Raw genomic sequence first — 20,764 nt, forward strand, 5'->3', positions numbered from 1 at the left:
GCTCCCTCCACCATGAATTGGTCCAAACTGGGCTGGTTAGAGGCTCCCTCCACCATTAATTGGTCCAAACTGGGCTGGTTAGAGGCTCCCTCCACCATGAATTTGCCCAAACTGGGCTGTTTAGAGGCTCCCTCCACCATGAATTTGCCCAAACTGGGCTGGTTAGAGGCTCCCTCCACCATGAATTGGTCCAAACGGGTTTTTAGAGGCTCCCTTCACCATGAATTGGTCCAAACTTGGCTGTTTAGAGGCTCCCTCCACCATGAATTGGTCCAAACTGGGGTGGTTAGAGGCTCCCTCCACCATTAATTGGTCCAAACTGGGCTGGTTAGAGGCTCCCTCCACCATGAATTTGCCCAAACTGGGCTGTTTAGAGGCTCCCTCCACCATGAATTTGCCCAAACTGGGCTGGTTAGAGGCTCCCTCCACCATGAATTGGTCCAAACGGGTTTTTAGAGGCTCCCTTCACCATGAATTGGTCCAAACTTGGCTGTTTAGAGGCTCCCTCCACCATGAATTGGTCCAAACTGGGGTGGTTAGAGGCTCCCTCCACCATTAATTGGTCCAAACTGGGCTGGTTAGAGGCTCCCTCCACCATGAATTTGCCCAAACTGGGCTGGTTAGAGGCTCCCTCCACCATGAATTGGTCCAAACTGGGGTGGTTAGAGGCTCCCTCCACCATTAATTGGTCCAAACTGGGCTGTTTAGAGGCTCCCTCCACCATTAATTGGTCCAAACTGGGCTGGTTAGAGGCTCCCTCCACCATGAATTTGCCCAAACTGGGCTGGTTAGAGGCTCCCTCCACCATGAATTGGTCCAAACTGGGTTTTTTAGAGGCTCCCTCCACCATGAATTTGCCCAAACTGGGCTGGTTAGAGGCTCCCTCCACCATGAATTGGTCCAAACTGGGGTTTTTAGAGGCTCCCTCCACCATGAATTTGCCCAAACTCTGCTGGTTAGAGGCTCAATCCACCCTGATTTTCAAAACAAATGTTGGTGCCAACCTCAACTTACTACAAGGGCCAAATTCACTGCTGGTGACAAGCTCTCCTCACTGCAAGTGCCAAATACACATGTTTCAAGGTGTTTTCCTACTGTCAGAGAGGTGGTATTGAGTGTGTAAAGTGTGTAGTTGTTAGGCTGTGATGTTGGGGTAATAGAGGGTCTTTGGTGTGTTAGATGCCCCCAGACATGCTTCCCCTGCTGTCCCAGTGTCATTCCAGAGGTGTTGGCATCATTTCCTGGGGTGTCATAGTGGACTTGGTGACCCTCCAGACACGGATTTGGGTTTCCCCCTTAACGAGTATCTGTTCCCCATAGACTATAATGGGGTTCGAAACCCGTTCGAACACACGAACATTGAGCGGCTGTTCGAATCGAATTTCGAACCTCGAACATTTTAGTGTTCGCTCATCTCTAGTGATTTCCAAATGTCATATTTTTATGAAGCATCGTTTTTTTTTATTCTGCGGCATTTCTACCGTGGTCAAACCACAGTATTTATGCGTTTATGCCATGTGGGGTCCCAACCTAACATGTAGTACTCTCCAACTGAAAAATTGTCTATTTATTTGTCTATTTGTTGAAAGTGGACAACCCCTTTAATAACTTTTGGCCTTTTACTCTCATACATTCTCCGGTTTATACAATTACATTAATACAGATATCATTATTAGTACTGCTGGAAAGACAATATTATTCTTACTTACAGATGGGCTCAGCGCGCTTTTCTGTTGAAAGTCTTAGCACAGTTACACTTCTTGTCAATCTCAGCCTTTGATCTTCTGCTCCTATGTGAGACAAAGTGACAACTTACATTTTTTGTTGATAACTACCTTTGGGCATGAGCCTAACTCACTATATATCACTGGTGCTTTGTGATGGCACCGATGCTATGGATTTACTGTAAATCTACACTCCAAAAACATACCAATAGTTTTTGTTTTTTTTATGAAATTGGCCCTAGTGTGTTGTTGTCTGAGATAGAAAAATTAAGTTGTGAGACATATTGAAAGTATCTGCTCAGATTGCCGCTTTGGATATAAATGTGATGGGTGATATATAAATAATTAAAAAAATACTTCTCCCTATCCTCCTGTACAAAAGTGACAGCTATCACACAGCCCTGGTTCTCATTAGGCACCCTTGTTTTATCTGTATCTTCTCTACTAGGTACACAGGATTACCTTTCTTCTTCCTTCAAGATGCAAACTGTCAGACTGCCCCCGCCCAACTGTCACTTGTCACAACTTACAAGTGTGTAGCAGGGCCATCCACCTGCCATGTGCCATTTATAATACAGGCATCTTCTTTCTTGGCACCCTCAAGCACCAGAGTCTGGATGTGGCTGTACACGTAACCGAAAAGCTGATTTTTGTTGTTGCAGATTTTGCGGCATTTTTGAGTGTCCTGAAAAGGAATAAAATATTAAGGAAACAAAAGGAATAAAATACTAAGGAAACACTTATACTTTCCCCTTCTTCTAAGGCTTTGGCTCAAATCCAAAATCAGCTGTTTGGCAACGTGTGGCCTCAGCCTGCAAGCACTACTGTCTATAGTTATGTTCCTGTTTACCCAGCCACTTACAGCAGTCCATTAAAGGATATCATATTTGGATGTTACACGTTGACCACTTAGGTCCGGTTCACATCTGCGTTTGGGTTTCCATTTGGGAAATCGGCTTAGGGACCCCTGAATGGAAACCTTATCCAAATAAAAAAACGGTTACCTAAGGAAACCCCATAGATCATAATGGGGTCCGTGTGGTTTCCGCATTAAAAAATGCAGAGAGAAAAGTGCTGCTTGTAGGACTTTTCTCTCCGCATATTTTATTTGGATGGGGGAAGGGAATGACCCGAACACAGATGTGAACCAGGCCTTAGTGGGACAACCCAAAAGAAAAATCGAAATTGTACCAGAGGCGGAATAACCTCCAGAACTGCAGATAATATGTAGTACAAATCTAGGATAAATTGTAGCTCTTTAGGGCTCTTCGCCCTAGTAGCTAAACCTTGTATTTTCAGATCTTCCAACATGACCTTTCCCAAAAGGTACAAAATGATGTGCTCTGAAAACTCTCATGTAATTTACTCTTCTAATTGCCTGAGCTGAGTTAATGAATTGATTGTTTATGCTGTCATTGTATTCAGTGAATATTTCAGCACAGGTAACTGGAACGTTAAATTAAGTCAGAAGTTCAGGAGCAGAGCAAATTGTTCTGGGTAGTAAGGGTCGTGTTGAAGGATCTGCAGTTTTCTACATGGCCCAAAGTATGATGAGATGTTAATTGCTTATTTACCATAAGAATTACGTTCACTTGGAAGCACTTTCTTCTAATCACTTTTTATTCCGATTATTTTCCTTCTAGATGTATTCTTAGGTGATTGCCCACATATATACCAAAATTTATATTGGTGGAATAGAGATTTTTAAGCTCTGCCCTTCGGCAGCCCCTGGGATTGGCTCTAAACCAGGTAGGCACAATCACTTTTGGTCCAGAATGTGACTAAATTTGCCAGAGTTGTTCCAGAAAATTTGACCTTCCTGGCAAATTTAAGACTGTCGTCAACTATATAACGTTAAGAGCCTATCTGCATCATGGCACTTCCCCTAGAAGTCTTCTATTGCTTCTAGAGAAGAATACAATGCTTCTGTAAGGGAATTGCTAGAGGACCAATTCCCCTGGCAGCTGCTGGGGGAGGCGCATGACAAGACAGTGAGCCCTAAGCTGAACCAAAGTGCCAAAGCCTGGACGAGCGAGGCTACAGCTTCATGAAAACACTAGAGCTCTCTGTGCTATTTGCAAGGTTTGCTGTATGTAAAACGCCACATGCTGCAAATTAAAGTTAGGGTTGTTTGAAGTGACTGGATTAGGGTAAATTCAGATGGGGTTTTTTGGACCAAAACCTGAAGGGGAGGCCGCCTCAGGTTCCGGTCCAAAAGACGGGTAGTCATGACTGAATGCCTGTCCACTGCACCGGCATCCAGACGGTCACTCCGCTCCGGATTAGGCCCAATGAATGGAGCTTACGCTCGGTTTACACAAAATGCGGAGAGAAAAGTGCTACTTGCAGGACTTCTCTTTCCACATATTTCACGCGGAGAGGGGAACGGAATGACCTGAACACCTTAGCTGCTTTTTATGTAGCAGATTTTGCTGTGTTGGTTTTGACCCAAAGCCAGGAATGGATTCAGCAGAAGAAAGAAGAATAAGCACTTCCTTTATATTTCCCATTCCTTTTGTAACCATTCCTGGGTCTTTCCATAACGTGGGGCCTCAGCATTTTTTGTTGCCTATTTTGCTGCGGGTTATTGAGCCAAAGTCAGGAGTAGCTTGCAAAGGAATGGGAAACATAAAGTAAGTGCTTAGACATTTCCCTTTGGTTAAATATACTCCTGACTTTGAATCAAAATATCACAGCAAAATCTGCCACAAAAATGCTGCAAAACGCAACGTTTTGGCCACTACATTTTACATTACCTGTTAATCCCATCTCCATATTTTGTTTTTGTAGCAGCATGTCAATTAAACATACGGAAACGCTGACATTTTCTCTATAGGTATATTAGGAGCAAAAAGTCAGTCGGGGAAAACTCTGACTTTCTGTGAATTCTGTGCAATAAGTTTCCGTCGCTTAAGGCCCCAGGTAACAGGCTGCAGTCAAAAACTGCAGCAGAAACGCATTACTTTTTTTCGCACTGCACTTTTCACAGAAAGTCCTTACAGCTTCAATTATAGTGATTCCATAGGTATAATTCGCATGCTGTGATTTACAAAAACAAGACGGTTTTGGAAATTGCAGAATTTCCGTTGTAGATGTTTATCAGCAAAGTGTGGATGGAAGTTGCTAGAAAATGATGTGGTTTATGCCACATGGGGCGCTGGCCTAAAGCCGGTTGCAGACGCCCGTGGCTGTGTTCAGTGTGCTATCAGTGTATTTTCTATGGGCCCGTGCACACGACCATGAATTTCACAGTCCTCTTGCTTCTGTGACTTCTATTCATTTAATGAAAGGAGTCAGCAGGCCGGTTGCACATGGTCATCTACTTAGCCTAAGGCTAAGGCCCCACGTTGCGGAAACACAGCTTTTTTTGTTGCAGATTTTGTTGCATTTTTTTGAGCCAAAGCCAGGAATAGATGGGGAAAAAGGTGGAAGTATAAGAACTTCCCATGGATCTCCCATATCCTTTTGTATCCATTCTTGACTTTGGCTCAAAAAAGTGCAACATAATCTGCAACAAAAAAAGTTCTGCTCCTGCAAAGCAGGGCTTTAGCCTAAGGCTGAAGCCCCATGTTGCGGAACCACAGCTTTTTTTTGTTGCAGATTTTGTTGCGGTTTTTTGAGCCAAAGCCAGGAGTGGCTACAAAAGGAATGGGAGATATATAGGCTGTGTTTCCGTAATGTGGGGCTTTATCCTAAGGCTGGGGCCCCAGGGGCCAGAAACAATGCGATTTGCCCACGGCGGAGATGCCGCAGGAAAAATCGCAGCGTTTTACAGTACTTGCAATGTGGATGGGATTCATGCGATTCCCATGCCCACTTTGTGGAAAGAATTGCAGCGCGGATACGCTGCAATTTCCAAAACTGTTGCGGTTTTGAAAATTGCATGTCAATTATATCTACGGAAACGCTGGCGGCTTTCCCGTAGATATAATTGTAACAGAAAGGGAGCCTTCACATGGAGTAAACGCTCCGCTCATTCTGAATGTAAAACTCGTTCAGAATGAGCGGCGTTAAAACAGATCCCATTGATTTCTATGGGTGCCTGCATACGCGCGCTACTCATTGAAATCAATGGTAGGTTTTTTTACCTATTGCTTTCAATGTGATACGTGCTTAGGTAGGTACGTTCAGAATGAGTGGAGCGTTTACTCCGTGTGAAGGCTCCCAAAGTCTGTGAAGGAAAACTCCTTGAACTTTCTGTTCAAAGCACTGTGGGAAGAAACGCAATGCGTTCACGCCACGGTTGTTTCCACAGGGCTTTAGCGCTGCGTTTCTGGCCCATAGGGCCATAGCCTAAAGGTGTTTTCCCACATAGGGAAATTTATAGAACACCAATGTATGAGGCTATGCTCACACAAGGCACATTTGTCACAGAGAAATCTGTAATCATAGAATAGAAAATTTGCTGTGCAGTAAAAATTTAGAGGATGCAACACAGAACCAGCACCTTAGATTGGTGGGAATTGCAGAGGTCACCTCCTCACCAGTCATTAAGTGATAACATGTCCTAACTAATGATATGCCATCCATCACTTTACAAAATACCCTTTACAAAAGAAAATGTTAGGCCAGACATGGTTGTCCAAGTGCTCAGCATGAGCATCTGTCTCCATCTGAAACACAGGACATATGCGCACATATTACGGCTGTTTTTTATGGAGCTATAGTAGATTCTCTACTGCTCTGCTACTACGTTTCCTTTTTTTTTTTTTTTTTTTTTTACAGATATTTACAAAATTTTCTTTCTGATTCTGTAAAATAAAAAAAGAAAGGCGGCAAAAGTTGTTCCATCAAACTACAGAGGTGCCAATGTGAGTGCAAATAGTTTCAGCAATATTATTTCATAAAATTGATTACTTTTTTATACCATAATGAAAAATATTCAAGAACTTCTGCAAATAAATAATACTGCTTAATATAATTTTTGAGTAGGTGGTACGCATCAAAAAATAATTGTAGACTGGAGTCATAGTGGGCGTACGTGAAGTTGGTTAACCGCCTCATAGTTTCTAGTGGCTAACCTGCTGGGATGTACTGACTGTAGCAGTAATGTGGATGAGATTTCTTCAAATCTCATCGAAATAGACCCGCAGTGCAAAAGTGACCTGCGTTGTGGGTTTTCATTGGTTTGTCAATTATTGCTCTAGATTTTACTACTGGCATTCAACCATTGCAATATAGTATGAGTGGGATGTTTTTTTGTGGTTATCATATACACCATATTGTAGGGACTAGGGTTGAGTGATCGGGATCAGAAAAGATCAGATCCCGGTCGGCGATTGAGCAAATTTTACGATCGTGATCGGGACCGGCTGGAAAATGATCGGAAATCAGATTTTGAAATCTGAAGATCGGCTCAACCCTAAAAGTGACTTTTCCCACACAGAAGCATTGACTAGGGTTGAGCGATCGGGATCGGGAAAGATTTGATCCTGATCGGCGATCGAGCAAATTTCACGGTCGCGATTGGGATCAGCTGGAAATTGATCGGACATCGGATTTTAAAATCGATCCTAAAATCTCAAGATCGGCTCAACCCTAATAGGGATGTAGCTGAAGCTCATGGGCCAATGCTCAGCTCAGCTTCTCCTCACAACCATAAGCTGTGTCCCATCCATAAACAAATGAGTAAATAAGTCAATGAATAAATCCTTTTTGATGGCCTTTTTTTTACACAAATCTTTACCTCTTTTCAACTAGGCACACAACTGCAAATGTATCTTCCAAAGACCAACAAGCCTGTAGGACTTAGAGTACAAGCCAGGCTACGATAACATATGTGCTTGAGTTTCTGGCAGTCCAGTTTGTCCAGTACACAATATGGGATAGAAGCAAAATGCTCCATTCGCTCTATCGTAGCCTGGCGCCTTCAACACACCAGGCCACTAGGCAACAGGTGGAGCGTTCTGTCCCATATTATGTACTGGACGTACACCAGAGACAGCTCCATACAGATGATCAGTCCAGGGATGGGTGTCATCCCACTATTCGGGTGCCTTCACATGGATAACAGACGTTGGTCTACAATACATAAGCGTTGGTCTACAATACAATACAATACAATACAAGGCTTATGTTTTTACCTCAGGATAGGCCATAAATATATGATTAAGGGCCCCTTCACACGGAGTATACGCTCACTGATTCTGAACGTGTAACACGTTCAGAATCAGTGGCATTTAAACAGATCCCTTTGCTTTCTATGGGAGCCGGCATATGTGCGCTCCCCATAGAAATGAATAGGCTGCTTTTTTTTCCCTATTGCTTTCAATGTGATATCTGTGTATCACATTGAAAGCAATAGGGAACAAAGCAGCCCATTCATTTCTATGGGGAGCGCACGTATGCCGGCTCCCATAGAAAGCAATGGGATCTGTTTTAACGCCGCTGATTCAGAACGTGTTACACGTTCAGAATCAGTGAGCATATACTCCGTGTGAAGGGGCCCTTAATCATTTATTTATGGCCTATCCTGAGGAAAAAATATAAGCCTGGACAAACCCTTTCAGGCTAATGCCCCACGTAGCGAGCTGCAGCCAAAAAACTCTGCAGAAAAGACCTATACAGAAAACGCTAGTGGTACGTATAATTGACATGCTGCGATTTATGAAAACATGAGCATTTTTGAAATTGAAGCCTTTCCACTGCAGATTTTTTTCTGCAGTGTGTGGATAGGATTAGTCAAACTCCATTTTGAAAATACTGTAAGGCTAAGGCCCCACATTGCGGAAACGCAGCTTTTTTTGTTGCAGATTTTGATGCTTTTTTTTATTTTAAGCCAAAGCTAGGAGTGGATTGATCAAAAGGTAGAAGTATCAGAACTTCATTTATATTTTTCATTCCTTTTGTAGCCATTCTTGGCTTCGGCACAAAAAACCGCAGCAAAATCTACAACAAAAAAAAGCTGCATTTCTGCAACGTGGGGCCTCAGCCTAAAAGACAGTATTTTGCTGAGGCGGAAACGCTGCGTTTTTGTGGCTCTCCGGCTGAAGCCATTTTAAGTTTTGGTTCATACTAAATCTATTTGACCCGAAACTAATGTTGGACCTGAACCACCCGAACACATTAACAAATGTTAATAGGTTTGCCATCACTACTTACTACATGACTTAGTAAATGTGACCTGCGAATTTCATGAGTTCGGTGGGAGTTATATTGTATTGTAGACCAACATCTTTGTGATATCACTTGTCAGACATTGTTTACACCTACATTAAAGGGGTAGTCTCATGTACATAACTATTTTTACATTTGTAGATAGTTAAAAGTTAAACATTTTTGCAGATATAAGTAATTAAACATTTTGCAGAGTTTTAAAGATTTTCTCTAAATATCTTGTGGTCACAGTCTTGTTGTCTTGATCGGTTGCCAGTGGTTACAACCATGAATGCAGGAACTTTCTAAGGTCAGAAAATCAGCCATGATTTCCTTATTGTGGCCGGGATATCTTCTGATACATGTAGTATCTCTGCCTGATAACTCAGCTACAATAAGAAAATCATAGCTGGGTTCCTGACAAGTCCCAGACCATAGAAAGTTTCTGCATTTGTGGTCGTAACCATTGGCAACCGATTAAGACAACAGACTGTCACCACTAAGAAAGTTAGAGAAAATCTTTAAAACTCTGCAGAATTTTTTAATTACTCATATTTGCAAAAATATTTAACTTTTATTTATCTACAAATATAGATATGATTATGTACATGGGAATACCCCTTTAAGTTTTCCATTTTTCGGCTTTCTTCATACAGGCTGAAAAGTGAAAATAACAGAGTGCCAATTATTCATATAGCGTGACAGACGCCAGTGGCGCCCAATGGTGATCGATCGACTTCTAATGTGATCCTTTGGGTTCTGCTACAATGTTTGTCGCATTGATGGTGAAAATTAGCACTACATGCATCAAACATGATGGAATCTCCTGGCTGTGGCTCCTGATTAAAGTGTGAACAGAGACTTACATAGTAAAATCAGTATGTGCCTGCACCAATGGTTAAACGAATTTCTCTCCAGCTCATAACACAGTTGTGTGAAGACAGACGCTGAATTTTAATGTCAATTACACCCTCCTTGTGCAGTATATCCATATCCTTCATCGATGTATGTGTGTAATGTCTTGCTGTTCATCCATACCCGGTGTAACATTCTTCATGGTGCCATGTCGCTGTGACTGGAAGTGTTGTATGCCTTTGTCAATGGGGTTGTTTAGTGTGTAAATAAGCAGAATGCATAATATAGATAAAAAATGTGTTTCTCCAACATGGTCTTACAGCAATTCACCCCCATCATGTAATTGTATGCATGTAATGTAATGTTCCCACGAGCAGTAGGTGTCCTAGTGCTGCTTTTCTATGCAGTATAATTTTTTCTCATTCAATTGAATTTACATTAAAGCTCTGCAAATTATTACTGTGATCATATACATGTTTGGAGGGGAAAATACTGCTATAAACTTGGTTTTCTCACTGGTAATGATTAAAGGGGTTAAAGCTGCTGATACATTGCTGAGCTTAGATGCAGGGGATCCTGAGTGTGGGACCCCAAAACACCTCATATTGGTGGTCTATCCTAAGCAAAATCCATCAATGTTACAAACTGGATAATTCCTTTATAAATCAGGTTAAGTTCACACCTGCGCTCTGTCTCTGCTCGGAGATTCCTTTCCCCATTCTGCTTTAAAAATGTGGAGAGAAAAGTCCTGCAAGTTGGACTTTTCTCTCTGCAGTTTTCCGCTCTCTTCGGGCGGAAACCAGGCGAAAACTGCAATTGAAGTGTGCTTTTCTAAGCGGATTAGATTTCGGTTTGTGGGTTCCTGAAGTGGACCCCATGAACGGAAACCCGAATGCAGGTCTGCACCTGTTTACGTTTATATGGTTGCCTATTAACTCAGGCCTCTAACAGTACATGACACTCAGTTTAGTGCAAACAGCTAGTGATAAGTTGATATGATGCAAATCATGATCAGTTACATCAGCCATGATGAGTAGGAGAAGATTTTTTTTCGGAGGTGAATGAGGATCTTATATACCGTACATCCTCATCACCAAAAATACAATAAAAATAATCATATGCGAGTATTAGTTTTTCTATTTTGTGCAGACATCTGAGTTGCCTCTGTGCATGAATATTATCATAAAGCATGTTTATATATCAGGCTACATACACCCTAGAGGGTGATGACTTTATTGTTTTTAATGGTTTTGTTTTGTGTATGTATTGTAGATGTGTTTAATGTAATTTATTGTTTTGCAAATTCCCTTTTGTGTATTATTTTTTGGTTTGCCCCACTGTTTGTTTCACCCTGCAAGCACTTGGTACAGCCCTGGCCAATCAAAGGCCATTGGGTGGGGTCTGGGAGACAAAAGTCTGAAGGTCGATGTGGTTTTGATAATCGCAGCATGTCAATTATACCTATGGAAACGCTGGCAGTAAAAAGTAGAAGTAGAAAGTATGCAGAGGAATCCTCTGCAGACTTTCTGTGAAAAGCGCTGCGGGAAAAACCACAATGCGTTACCGCTACATGGAGCTTTAGCCTCAATAAAGCCCAAGTGCCACCTTAATTAAATCAATTGTCCCCGAATATTATGCCCCTAATTCCTGTTTACGTAAATTCTGCACCCCTAATGACCCCTTATATAAACATCCACCGAATGAACATCCACCGAATCCGCTCCTTCATCACCCCAGAAACTACTAAGACACTTGTCCAGGCCCTCATAATCTCCCGCCTAGACTACTGCAACACCCTTCTCCATGGACTCCCAGCTAACACCCTCACCTCCCTCCAGTCCACCTTAAACTGTGCTGCTCGCTTAATTCACCTCTCCCCCTGATCTTCATCGGCTGCTCCCCTCTGCCAGTCCCTCCACTGGCTACCCATAGCCTAGCGAATTGAGTTCAAGCTACTAACGTTAACATACAAAGCGATTCACAACCTGTCCCCTCCATATATCTTGGACCTAATCTCCCACTACCTGCCCACACGTAACCTCAGATCCTCCAATGACCTCCTACTCCGCTCTGCTCTCATCTGCTCTTCACACAACCATCTGCAAGGTTTCTCCCGTGCATCCCCCATACTCTGGAACTCCTTACCAAGACACATAAGACTGACCCCCCACAATCACAGGCTTCAAGAAGGCCATGAAGACTCACCTATTCAGGAAGGCCTACAACCTCCAATAACACTATCACCGCACCGCCATCTGTACAGTCTCTACCCTCACCTTCTGTCTCTACCCCCTTCCCTCATAGATTGTAAGCCCTTACGGGCAGGGCCCTCTACCCCACTGTGCCAGCCGATCACTGTTAGTATTATATCTACCTATATATTTTGTGTAGTGTATGTAACCCCCAAATGTAAAGCACCATGGAATTAATGGTGCTATATAAATAAACAACAACAACAATAATAATAATAATAATGATGCACCCTAATGACCCCTTATATAAATGCTACCCCCTAATGGCCTCTTATATAAAATAACCACCCCCCTTTTGTATTCATAATACCCCCTAATAGTCCGCATAAAAAAAACCCTAATGTTCATAATGCCCCCTAATGAATCCTCTCTCATAGTTATCATTCCCCTTCCTATCCACCCCTTATACTATTATAATACCTAAACTGCTCTAAAAATAAACAATAAAAGTTATACTCGCCTATCTGCAATCCTTCGATGAGTGGAGCCGCCTCCTCCCAGTCCACTCATAGGACGTCTGTGTCACAGACGATATATAGGTTCATAGGATAGATGGAGAGAAGCTGAGCTCTGAGATATATAGGTTCATATAATAGATTGAGAGAAGCTGAGATCTGTTCTAAATAGGTTCATAGGATATATGGAGAGAAGCTGAGCTCTGTGATATATAGGTTTATATGGTAGATGGAGAGAAGCTGTGCTCTGTGATATATAGGTTCATAGATAGATAGAGAGAAGCTGATCTCTGTGATGTACAGGTTTATATAATAAATAGAGGGAGAGAAGCTGATCTCTGTGATATATAGTTTTATATTAGATTTATATCAGGCATTTATAACAGGTGGCCCAGCATACAGTAAATCACTTGGGGAACCTTCTAACAAAAAGAGTTTGTCCTAAGCAAACAACCCCTTTAAATAACCCGCTATAGTGACCTAAAGTAATATTCTCTTTTCCTGTCTTTACCTGCGATGTGCAGATGGCACCTATGATCTCAGTCCCTGCTAATATGAATAAATGAAATGGTAACTTTTATACAGTATTTTAAGAACACTTCACTGAATTGGGTGTTACTTAACTGTACATACGCACATATGGTGTCTTAATACAGCATATGTCTTTGTATTTCTATCTTTATGTTTATACACCCTATCTTATTAAGTAGAACAGATTTGACTTTGTTAATCTAAAAATGAATCTGTCACAAAATATACTGTACTTTTGTTGTAAGGAACTGTACTCTGATCTCTGCCATCCCAGCTTGAGAAACATAACTTTACGTAAAGTAGTGACATAGCAATTCATTACATCCAATTAAGGGGATTAATGGCATAAAAAGTTTAATAGTGCCCAAGTTCTCCAAAAAGCAGGGTGAAAATATACCGCTGTGCAATACAATAATTTAGTTGGGTGATGCCCTGTGCAACATCTTAAAGGGGTTGTCAGGATAAAATGATCTTTCTAATTTATCTGCTGGAGTGCCGGCCACTGTGCATGCCAGCACTCAGGGTTTTTTGCGCAGGCGGGGCAGTTGGCACACATCAAGAAGAAGAGGTGTCAGCCGCTTAGAACAAGTAAGGTCCCATGCCGAGGAGGTTCTGCCCAGTAGACAGATAAGTATGATGGGGGGATGGGTTTGTTAGGAAGGGCTAGTAGCGGGTGGCTAAGGTAACAGGGAGAGGGTATGAGTGAGTAAGGGGGGGGGGGGGTGAGAGCAAGATGGGGAAGGAGTCAGCTCTGAGTGGAGCGCAAGGCATCATGGTAGTTGTAGTAAAACTAGAACAGGAAACTACACCAAGTAAACAGTGCAAAAGATGCCAGGAGTTCACAGGGAAACCCAGAAAATCACTCAAAAACTGCTTATTAACCTATTAAGCACTAAGGGTAAGTTCACACCATTTTTGGATCGGAACCTGAGCCGGGTCGCTGTGATTGAAAGCCGGTGCACTGCCTCGGAATCCAGCCAAGCACTCCGCTCTAGATTAGGCCCAATGAATTGCCTAGTCTGGAGGAGGGTGTGTGTTCAGGCTGAATCACGAGGTGAAACGGCCTGAAGAATGAGCACCATGCTCCTTTTTTCGGGAACCGGCACAAGCCGGCTCCCAGAAAAAACTCCTAAACGTGGCCATTGATTTCAATGGGAGCCAACTTTTTGGTCAGGATTTTGAGGTGAATACGGCCTCAAAATTCTGACCAAAAAACTCTGTGTGAACTTAACAGAACTTTTTGACAATGCCATGTTTAATCCTTTTAGCCCATGGATATATATTCAGTGTGCTATCTGTGTATTTCACGGCTAGCACACTGGTCCATTCTTTTCTATGGGCCCGTACGCACAACCATGAATTTCACAGCCTCATGTGCGGGCCGACAGTCCGGGCTGTAAAATTTAGAACAGGTCCTATTCCTGTCCTATTTTGCAGTCCTGCTTCTGATGCTCCTATTCACTCAATGAAGGGAGGTGCGGAAGCACGGCACGGGCGGCACTTGGGGGACATTCCCGTGCTTTTAATTCATGGCCAGCTGGTTGCAGCATGGTCATCTGAACCGGCCTTAAAATAGGGGTTTACCAAGTACAGCGCCATACATTGTATAGTGACTGTCCTTGGTATTGCAGATCAGCATCTTCACTTGAATTGAAGTTAGCTGCAAACATGTCATATGACCAATGGTCCAAAGTGTCACTGCATGGAATAGCTGATCTGTAAGTGATCTGTGAGTCTGGTATTGATGACCTCTCCTAAGGCTAAGTCATTAATATTTTAGCCCCAGAACCCTCTTTAAAATAAAAACAGTACAGTCAATATACCTTTAAGAAAACTGTCATTGCACCTGACTACATAGAACATAGAGTAGTGTTTTGTTGTATTGCAGCTTCAGTATGTTTATTGAACCGTTGCATGTCTTTTAGCTGCTGATATTATACTATACATATCCCCACCATACTCTTCATCCTTTCCATCTACTTTTTCATTTACAGTCATTTAGCTTTATTTGCATTAACCTGTACAGATCAGGTTTCGCTATGAGTCTGCCGGACATCTGTAAATGAACTCTTACACATCCTAATAAGGTGATTTTAGCATTGATTTCTTTTTTAGATATAAAGGGCGGCATCTCACTGCTATGTACATGGATGCAGCCAACAGCTTGATTCCCGACAGCACGGTATCATTTTGCAGATAATAGTTCTTTGCATTGATCAGAGAATGGAGAATATGATCTCATTGCACATAAGTTTGCCGCGTACCAATTTGCTTGTTTCCAGTGTTTCTTTTAGGCCCTGTGTTTTGGTTAGATTTCAGTCTGCATCTAATTACTATGGTGGAGGCCGTAGGAGACTGCTTCTATGCTATTAGGGGCGTTTCTGGGAATACAGTTTTCTGTTTTTCATCTGTATTGAGCATGGGTTTTATGCAGTTGATGATACCTTTGACTTGAGTGAAAATGGGTTTGTGGGTTATGACTAGAAGCATCTGTCCAGCCCTCCTTTAATGTGTACTATCATAAGCTTCCATTGGGACTGATATACCCTGTTATGCTGTTCTTGACAGACAGTGACCTCATTCAGAGATCTGTATAGTAGGAGGAATCCTCATCTTGAGCAAGATGTTAGTATGAAAAATGGGTTTCGATAATATAGAATGAATTACAATTTATTACACCAAATTCGACACATCAATGAGATATTTTTATTTATAGCCACCTTGTATAACACATTATTTATAGACACATTTATAGACACATTGTATAAACACATTATTTATAGACACATTGTACAGTGTCGTATAACTTTACCAAATACAATATATGACCTAATACAGTATAAAGAGACCTGCACTGTAATCTGTATACAATCTGATCTGCACGCTGTGCACGTGATCAGGATTTCCATAGACCTGTATAAGGCTGAGGCCCTACACTGAGGAAAAAATGCTTTTTTATTTGCAGATTTTACTGTAGTTTTTTTTGAGCCAAAGCCAAGAGTGGCTATACAGTGGTTATACAGATGTAGCAGAATTAACCAGAACTTCTGCAATTGGTTACACTACTGCACTGTGATATTCTATCTCAGAAGGCAACCAAAAATAATGAAAAGTCATTGAAAAAAGCTCTTCCAATGGCTTTTCATATTTTTTATTGTTTTCTATAAGATATCACTCTGCAGCCAACTGACCAATAGCAGAAGTTCGGATTAATTCTGCTACATCTGTTCTTCTTCCTGCTGAATCCACCCTTGGCTTTGTCTGAAAAAACTGCAGCAAAATCTGCAACAGAAAAAGCAGCTTTTCTGCAATGTGGGGCCTATATGTAATGCAAATTTTCCACCTGGATTTTTAATAATTGCAAAATCAAAATCAAAACGTTGCAACAGCACCCTGCTAGCACCAAGAACATTATTGCAAATACCTACTGTATATAAGGATACATAAATATGAGGATTTTGGTACTTTTTACGCTTTCATCAAACTGTATCTGTAGGCTCCCCTGGCCCATCAAGGCGACCTCTGTTAGGTGGGTCCCTATGCTAAATGACTCACCTCTCTTAAGACCTTGGTCTCCCATGAATTAGGGGCAAATGTGATTTTCAGCCATATCATGTCGTTCATACTTGACAAACAGCCTCCTCTCTTTGGACATATGACCTCTGAATGAATAGGGGAGTGTAGTTCATCCATAGTATGCGTTAATTAAAATCAGCCTTCGACAGATGGGTGGCGTGCACAAACCAAAATGGAGGTGCAACAAACAGACAGGTTGGTCAGCACTATGTGCAAGAAATGCAGATGTCCTTTACACCCCTGGCTGAAAAACACATTTGCCCCTAATTTTTGGAAGACCAAGACCCTAAGAGAGGTGAGTCATTTAGTGTAGGGACCCACCTAACATAGGTCACCCTGATGGGGCAGGTGGGCTCACAGTTACAGTAGATATTTGCAGTAATGATCTTGGTACTAGCAGGCTGCTGTTGCAACCGTTTGTTTTTTGCAAGGTGCATCTTCATTTCCTTTTTATATTGTTTGGCAGTGCTTGCCTATTTGTCTGTTGCATTGGATTTGTAGTAATGCCGCAAACTAAATCTGCTGAAAAATAAGTAGCATGCTACTTATTTGAGGCACAAGTACCAAGGATTGGCTCAATAGAATAACAATGGGTGTAATCCTGGTGCAGATCTGCTGCAGATCTGTAGCACATCTATGGTAAATTTTTGTATTTCTCCTATAATTCCTAAAGTAAAATATATATTGGTTGGAAGACGCAGACACATCATCATAAGCTTTCGTACTGCAGATTCAAAGGGTGCCTGATGGACGCCAATGACTTATAGGGTACATTGGCTTCACATTTAGGTTTCTGTCATTTTGCCAGCAAGAATGACGCTACAAACTTTTGTTGTTATTAAAAGGAGTCTGTCACCAGAACTCAGCATATCAATCCAGCTCCAAAGATAGATAGGTTATGGTCACCTGAAACAAACTTTGTTTGAACTTTCTCCTGTGAATTGGTACCCCTGTTGGCAAGATGTTTTTGTCAATATGCAAATACCTCTTACCTCTTTTGTGCAATAACAACACCGTTGCTCCTCCAAACAGCTCATTTGCATACAGAAGTATCTTGGCAATAAAAACACAGACCTACAAGGGTAAAACACTAATTTAGGTGACCCTATCCTATGTTTTTCCGGAGCTAGGCTGATATGCTGGCTTCAGTCAGACTTAGTTTAAAACTGACTTAACTGCCAATAGAAGCTCCAAGCACCTGTCACCCCATGAGTTGCTCCAATTCCTGGACAAGCCCTTTTCATTTCATATAATTCTATTACAAACAGCATTGTCTCTGCAGAGAGTTAGCGGTGATACTAAAAAGTTATTTTTTTTATTGATTCAAATGATTGTCAGGAACTGTAAGGCCTCATATCACATACATGTGGTGTTTGCATTTATGCCATACAAACCCATTCATTTTAGGATTTTTTTGGGGGGACCTACAAAAGCATGTTTTTTTTTTTTACTATTCATGCTGATGCATCACATCAATGAAAGTATATGGGTCCATGAAAAAAAAAAAAAAGATGACATCTAGGTGTACTGTAGATACAAAACATAAATACAAATTGCCTTCAGGGCACTGGACTGATCAGGTGGGGAGGAATGTGGGTGTAGCGCACACAAATCCAATCTTGCTCAAGAATCCTTCAAAAACTTTATTTGTATCAAGCACAACACGTTTCGGGCTAAGTCCTTTCTCAAGCCAAAAGTCAATACCAAAAAGTCAAAGTCAATTCTAAATCAGAAGCCAAAGGGGATAAACCTAAGAATGTCCCCCAGTAGCCCCCAGTTATGTAATAATGTTCCCCAGATACAAAGTATAGAAGATGAAACACAGATGTGAAAAGTAGATCGACCAAGGACAACACAATGCCCTTAAATGATCAGGGTGAACAGTACGGATCTCACAAATCAGTGGATGCAGATGTGTGAATGAGGCCTAACTCTCCAAAAAATTATTTCTACTTATGGAGGCTTAAACCAAAAGCTAATAGTATGGCTAACAACAGATGCAGCCCCTGATATGATAAATGGGTAAAAAATATGTTTCAGTGTACACCCAGTTAAACCCTAGTGTGATCGGTGGTTAACAAATGCTCAGAGAGAAAATTTAGAAAGTACTCCATATATTTTATTTGAGTAACCTATATGCACCATATATACTGATCTTAGCGCTACATATGCCCAGAACTTTAGTTACAGATCCAGTTCATGTCCTTTTTCCTGTATATCTTTAACCCAATGTGCCTCCACACATGTACATTTTTTTTTATGTATATTGTATAAGACCCATATAGGGATCAAAATGTAAATTTTTTTTATTTTCCTATCAGTATGTCTTTGTAGAATAGGAAGAAATCCACGCAGACACAGGGAGAACATACAAACTCCTTGCAGATTTTGCACCTTGTGGGATTTGAACCCAGGATTCCAGCACTGCAAGGCGGCAGTGCTAACCACTGAGCCACCGTGTTGTCCCTTCATTTACTCTGTTGATGCAAACCCCCCTCCTTGTCAATTAGCCAATGCATTGTCTACATATCAGAGGAATCCTTGGAAAGTTGGCAATAACATGTGTACACATGTGGGGGATTTGGAAGCATACCATTCCTCCCATTCCTACGACCCCCCTAATAAGCAGTGCAGGGGATCCAGAAGTGTAGCTAGATCATAGATGTATAGAATTGTCTAATAGCTTGTTACAACATCCAACCAATGCTCAGTTGCCACATAGGCAGAGTAAATGTACGCCAGCTCAAATTATGACTTTTTAAGCCTTATATGCGAACCATACTTTTTATTGTTGGTGCATCAGCATTTTTCAAAAGGCTCAAAGGGTTTTTCCCAAGCTCTGCACTTCATCAATTTCTGACACTCCCATTGAAATAAAAGAAATGGTGTGTGCACTGCCCGGCCACTTCTCCATTTATAATGAGCGATCATGTGGGGGTATGTGGATAGGTGATACATTGCTTTGGTGGGAAAACCCCTGTAACCATGAATATCACTAACCTATCATTAAGAAATGAAGAGGTTGGCTTCTCAGTGAGTTTACAGTATGGGGAGGTGTCAGACAAGATATTCAGACATATTTATAATCTATAGGATCCTTGAGAATAATGTAACCCCCTTTATCAGAAGACTTGATATGAATATCTTTATATATCTTTTTAACCTAGAGATATGTGTTATGTTCATGACTTCAGTTCCTGAAGTTTAGAACCAAATGTATGTCAACGTTAATGTTATTGCCTATAGGAAGCATTTTGTTGATCTGGGTGTAAGATCTGTAAACGGAGGCACCCTATGTCTTGTTTCCCTCTTTCACTAATGTTGGCTAAGAGGTTTACATCCCCCAGTTTCACCAAGTTGATAGAGAACATAATAGCACATAATAGCTTATCCTGAAAACTTACTTTAGGCTGGTCATACAGAATAGTCAGTGCTTGTTTTCCAAACCATGGATGGACCATGAAGACTGCCATCATGGACAATAATAACTCATCAAACAAAAGTGAAAAAGGTCAAAACAACCCAATCAATTAATACAATAAAGTTTATTTAACATTCATCAAAAATATGAACCAGTTAAAAAGCAATACAAGATTACCAAGGATAAAACAAGGACAAGAGCTCCCAATGGAAATAAAACAAAAAACTGCCTGGACAGCCTACTAGTCAGTATATCTTTTTTGACCATACCCTTGCTGTTGCATGTATATAAGTATACTATATAATTACCATAAATAAATAAATTAACTAAATAGATCAAAAACATAATAATAATTATTATAACACCATAAAAATTCCTGAATTAAAACCATGTAGTCCATAAGTGCTCAACAGATAATCCCACAATCTGTAGAAACTAAGGTTGGCCACAGTAGTAAATAACATTCACGTGCCCCCATATGTGTTTAACATTGGTTGTAAACAAGTGGGGAGGAGACCACATTCAGGTTACAGGTGGTTTAGCCTCTTGGATTATAGGATATAATCTATAGGATATAATCGGGTGTAGGTATAATTGGGGGTATAATTGTGTAGGAGCCACTGTGCAGGGTGGACATAAACTGTAACATCATCTGTTGTTACCCATCAGTGTAATCTTGCCTGTAATGATAGTGAGGTGACTAGGGATGGGCAAACCGATTAGAAGCAGATACGATCCCAAATTTCCAAAAGATTTTAGTTTGCCAAAACACAAACCTTTTGGGGTTTGTTACCCATAGTACACTGTTATATACTGGGATCTCATCAGACCTCAGAGTATAAAAAGTGAAAGTCC

Source organism: Leptodactylus fuscus, chromosome 1 (genome assembly GCF_031893055.1).
Source record: "Leptodactylus fuscus isolate aLepFus1 chromosome 1, aLepFus1.hap2, whole genome shotgun sequence".
Taxonomy (NCBI): Eukaryota; Metazoa; Chordata; class Amphibia; order Anura; family Leptodactylidae; genus Leptodactylus; species Leptodactylus fuscus.